The following is a 6,000-nucleotide window of genomic DNA, read 5'->3' on the forward strand; positions in this document are numbered from 1 at the left end:
ATACCAATTACGGGGGCGGTTCCGCCATCGGCGACACGGACAACAAGCGTCGTGGCGGGCGTGATTATTTTTTTCAGGCGGGTACGAAAGTCCGCGCTCATTACCGACAAATGCGCCCCAGTGTCTATAAGAGCAGATACAGGAACACCGTCGACTTGCACGTCAAGAAGGTTCAGATGAGTGGGCAACGTCAGTGGAGGATTTGGCGGCGTAGGGAGCAATGCAGCGTCACCTCGAGGAGCTGCATCATTCAGTTTTCCGGCTGGGAGCGGCGTCCGAAGGGAGTCGGCGAAAAGGAGCGACGGGGCTGGGGAGAGCGAGATTGTCGTCCTTGGGGCGAAGGTGAACGAGAATAGGGGCGGTTCGGCGCAGGATAGTCAGTGGCGGCATTATCGGAGCGTGCGGCATAAGGACGAGAAGGGCCACCCGAGGGGCGAGAATAGGCAGTATAAGCAGACCGGGTCGGGGAAGTCCAGCGACTTCGACAGTGCCGAGAAATGTGCCCGATGTGACGGCAGTGAAAACAAATGGGCTTGTCGTCAGCAGTGCGCCATTCAGCTGGGTTGCGGAAACGTGGTGGGTAAGACGATGCGGGACGGGTGGAATCGAAGAAGCCGGATGGGTATCAGGGTGATGGGCCGAGCAGATGGTGTGAAGGCCCATGTTTTCGAACTCCTGGCGGACAACTGCCTGGATCAGGGAAACCGTGACTGCCGGTGCGTTGGTGGGGCTGGAGTCGAAGGCAGCCGGATAGGCGGCCTCAAGCTCACGCCGAACGGTCTTGGTAATATCGCCGGTGTTGTTGGGACGAGGAGCGTCGGCACAGGAAGAAGTCGCTGGGGTGTTGGGCAGACGGGCAAACTGCTGATCGATGCGTCTGCTTTTAGCGAGTTCCAGGCGGCGGCACTCTTTGATAACAGCATCCACCGTCGCGACGTTGTTGAATACGAGCAAGTTGAAGGCGTCATCGGCAATGCCTTTGAGGATGTGGGATACCTTGTCTGACTCAGGCATGTGTGCATCAACTTTGCGACACAGAGCCAGGACGTCCTGAATGTACGTGACATAGGGCTCTGTTGACGTCTGCACACGGCCGGAAAGCGCCTTCTGCGCGGCAAGTTTGTGACCGTAGGGGTTGCCGAACAAGTCTCGGAGCTTTTGCTTGAACGAATCCCAACTGGTGAGCTCCTCTTCGTGCGTCCGAAACCAAACTCGAGGTGTGCCACCGAGGTAAAAGACTACGTTGGCGAGCATGATAGTAGGGTCCCACCGGTTATTGCGGCTGACGTGTTCGTACAGGCTGATCCAGTCGTCGACGTCGTCCCCATCTTTGCCCGAGAATACGCCAGGATCACGAGGAGCAGGGAGAGAGATGTAGGTCGTCGAAGTGGCAGGAGGGGTCGGAGGCGGCTGAGTCGAATTGTCATCGCCGGGAGCCATGAAGCTAGGCTCGACGTACCGTCCACTGCGAAGCTCCGTGACGAGGTACAGGGAACGTCCACCTCCACCAGATATGTTACGTAAGAAGACGCAAATGAAAAGCTATATACAAGTATATTTACAACGTAATACGCCGCACTTGGCCATGAGGCAACAGCCCGCGCTAGCCTCCAATCGTTGTCGTCGTCTTCTTCCTGCTCAGCTCTTCGTCAGTGGGAACATACCCCGTAGCAATATCAACAAAAGAGGCACTAGAAGATGTAAGCAATTGTTTGACTTTGGCGGGTGATTGCAAAGACATGATTAAAAGTATTCGGTTAGGAGTTTGCAATCAATGGGCAGGATGAGAAAGGCAGCAGTGAGCTGCGCCTAAGCGATGGCGTGAAAATCAGCTTCGGAGGTTATACCTAAGATCCCGGCATTGGTTGATTTACGAGCTTTAATCCCGCAGTTGTCAATCCACATAAACTGCAATTTGTCCTTGTTTAGTGCTGACGCTTTGCTGGACAAGCACGTGTTGTCGACTGTGAGGTGTTCGTTGAGGTAAATGTATCCGTACTACCAGAAAAGAATATCTGGGCGCAACGCAGACGAGCTCTACGACCCTTACAAAGAATTTAAGCCTTTCTTGAACTAAAACGAACCATAGGATACTTATCAACCCTCTTGTTTGCAACACGATGAGCTGTGTCAATGTCCCCAGAAGAAATGAGGCATCCAATTGCATCGGCAACCTTCCTGTTTACGGAGCAGTTCTCTCCCTGAGATGATGGAATCCTATTTATTGCAATTTTATTCATCTTCATACAGAATGCTCCATGTCTGCGATTCTTCTTGTTAACGCTTGATGGTTAAAGTTGGTGCTTTGTTAGTGCATTGCAATTCATTATATGTAGCTTTGAAGGTGTCGTACTGTTCGCTAAAGAAATCGCCATGTAGAAACAATGGTAATTGAGTGAGTCAGTGTGAAGTCGGTACTAGAACACAGCACGGAGGAAACGACGAACAGGACAAGGCGCAGATTTTGAATAGAATTTACAGTCACGTGTAGTAGTATTTAGATTAGTTATGACGCTCAATAGATAGGTTATGTATGCCTGCTATGTTATCAAAACTGAGGATGCGTGCTTAAAGCAGCCTTGTTGTCGCCATAAGAAGTGGCTTTGCTTGATGATGATGAATCTGGCGTCTTCTCGCGGCAGGAACAAATATTTCCAAAGGGCGCCAGGCCATTGTTATGAGTTCGAAGTGGAGCGATGGCTTACGAGAACATGTGTGACGTGGCTGTATAGGGCCGAAAATGGTTGTTGTAAAAGTAAGAAAATATGCATGAAATAATATATGGCATTGAATAATGAGGTTTCTATGAACGCAAGAGATATATTGCGAAAGAATGATGTTACATACCAACTATGACAGTGGTGAAGATATGTAAGAAGCATTACTACCTTAACAGGGCCCTGGAAACAAAAAGACCTGGAGGAATGTGCTATAGAAAAGGTTACTACCCCAGCAGCATCCAATGGCGAGAGAATGCGCCATGTATTTCTATGGTTTATAACATGTAACACAACAACCTTCAACAAACCTAGGACTGCTTTGGTCTAAAATCGTTCGGCACCCAAACACATTAGCGGATAGAGAGAGATGTCCTTCCGGTGTTAGAGCAAAGTGTCCTTTCTCTCAGCTTCTGCTTGCCGATACTCCAGGAGTACATAGAGGACTGCAAGGCTGCCATCACATTTACCACAAGTTCGATGTTCATTGCCAGTCAGCAAAGATTACGGGTGTCTTACATATTTTCTATGTGGACTCGACGGAATAGGACATCTGGTCGTCCTGTTTCCGTTGTGGTTGGTCACGAACGTAACCGTGGCTCAATTGCGTGATGCTTATCGTTTGTTCCACCGTCCAACAGGCACTGCCAGTAGCTCCTCAGCTTCTTTTGTAGCAAATATTTGATATCTAAGGCAGGAATAACAGCGGTATGATTAATAGCTTCCGCGGCAACTGATGTGGCAATTTGGTCACTTAGTATATTGCCCTGGTTGCTCCTAGGCCCAGGTACACAGAATATAACTACTTGCTGATAAGACAGGCGCTGTGCAAAGAACGGAATAACGGCCACTATGTACTGGAGGTAGTTGATATTAGTGGAGGCTGTTCAACATGGTGTCACTTTGATTCCGGCTGCGGAGTCGAACCTCGGCAGAAGAACGTGTGTGGCATTAATATGGGCAGGAGAGACTTGGGGTGCGAAAAGGTGTTAAGGGTTTGGTGTCACGCAATCGACAGACGTTGCTGTTGAGAACAAACCATGAAACAACAAACATATTTACGATGCTTCGAGAGCTCTGCAAATGTAATTGTTTTTTTAGGTTAAATTTCCTCATTTGTTTCACAGACAACAAACATCATAGACCTCAGCCGTAAATATACAAGTACCGGGGGGCAAGGCATCGGATTCGGAGAAGGATGGACCGATCGTTGCATAAACCACGCCTCCATGTGACACAGAGTCTTCAGCGTAAAATGCTTTGCGCATGGACTTCAACTGAGATTATAAGAAATGCACTCAAATATGTGCCTCCAGAACGTGCTTTATCGCTTCTACGAGAGGGAGAGAGGGGGGGAGGGGGGGAGGTTCACCAGAGACTAGTTTCCGGTTCGCTACCTTGCACTAGGGTGGGGCACATATGGGTTGTAAAGACGACCAAGAGCCAGAAGAGAAAAAGAAAGCAACAAAATTTTAAAAGAAGAAAAAAAAAGAAACGGGTAACAGAAAACTTCCAATCACAGGCGTTCACACAGGACGGAAATCTCCAAAATGGCACTGGCCCTTGGAGAGCCTTTCGCGAAGTTGGTGAAGTTTGTAGCAGTCCCAGAGTGGGCGCATCACTGACAAGCTCTGACAACCTGGACCGTATTGCATTTGAATTTGGCGCTGCCTGAGCAAGGAAGCGCTTCCCATCTAACAAAAAGATGCCCCACCGAGCGTAAACAAGCTTCCGCCGCATGGTTAACGCGTCGTTTACCTTCTTCCGTCATCGTGCACGGGTATTCAGGTCCAACTAGACTGTGCCTTAAAAAACGCCCTCTGGGGCCCTATAACGTAAAACTATTCCAATATGTTTCTATTCCAATTTCCTGACGTCAAATTTGCGTAACCACCGACGCAAGCACCGGGCGGTCACCCACAGGGTTGTCTGTACAGACCAATCAGACCCTATCCTCGTTCATAGGAGGTCACTTTTGTTTTCTTGAAAAACGAATAACATTGCCGACACTGAGCGGCTTGTCGTATCTAATTGGCTGACAAGGGGCGAGGAGAACGCTCACGTGGAGAGGGATTCGCTTGGGCAGAGCCAGTGCACTGAAAATCGATAACCGGATGAAGAGGGTGGTGACGGCGTCTGCGATTGGTCGGCTTTCCCTTACTCAGCTTGCGGTGGCTGGTCGAAAATCACAGCGTCATGCAACGGAAGCTTAAGAATGACGCTAAAACTGACACTCAGCAAAGAAGAATTGGCAGAATGAGGTGGTAAACGTGCCGAGAGTGCTCGAAAACGTTACACGGCCACGCAAGAAGTCTTAGTATACGCAAATGCACCCATGCTCTCCGGCAGGTGCGAGTAGCCAGCGTCTCAGCGATCGGCGGCAGCCGTCTTTTATTCCTTTCAGAACGGGGCAGCCTGCGGCTATTCCGAAGAAAATTCAGTTTTGTTCGGCATATTAATTCATTTTTATCGCGTACACGTCACTTTGACGCGGTGAGTTTGTGCGGTTTTGTGACGTCGCGTGACAGGCAGCTGAAGTGGGTGCAGCCCGAAAACTTTTTACCAATAGCCGAGGGCTAATGGCGAAAAGGGGTCAAATGAGAAACAACTGTTTTTCTTTTTTCTGTCAAATGATGCATAATCAGTGTGTACACATCATATCAGATGGGGAGCTATCGCGGTTTTCGTGACGTCGCGTGACAGACAGGTGAAGTGGGGGTGGTCGAAAAAGTTTTTGACCAATCGTGGACGGCTGATAGCAGAATTGGAATAGAAAAGTTTGGAATAGTTTTACGTTATAGCGCCCCTGATGTTGCTAAGTGGCTATGTTGTTTCCCTGCTAAGCACGACGTCGCCGAATGGAATCCCAGCGGCGGCATTTCGATGGGGGCGAAATGCAAAAACACCCGTGGTACTTAGATTTAGGTGCACGATAAAGAACTCCAGGTCCACGACTACCGCTACAACCTCACAAATTTCTTTAGAAGACCGTCTTGGAGAACAAAGGTATATTGTTTATACGGTTGCTAGTATGGCCCCCTTGGAGTGCATTGCCACCATTCGCGTTGCCATTATCAAGTGCGTGTAATGGCAAATGATGTCTATTGCAAATTGTTTCATGTACAGTGCCGGCCTTCATGTGGACACGCGCGCGCGCGCGCGCGTGTTTGTGTGTGTGTGTTTGTGTATGTGTATGTGTGTGTGTGTGTTTGTGTGTGTGCTTTATGCATTATTTTCCTGTTCAAACCGCATTTACACCTCTGGTCATAGAAATTAAATTTAG

Source organism: Dermacentor albipictus, chromosome 1 (genome assembly GCF_038994185.2).
Source record: "Dermacentor albipictus isolate Rhodes 1998 colony chromosome 1, USDA_Dalb.pri_finalv2, whole genome shotgun sequence".
NCBI lineage: Eukaryota > Metazoa > Arthropoda > Arachnida > Ixodida > Ixodidae > Dermacentor > Dermacentor albipictus.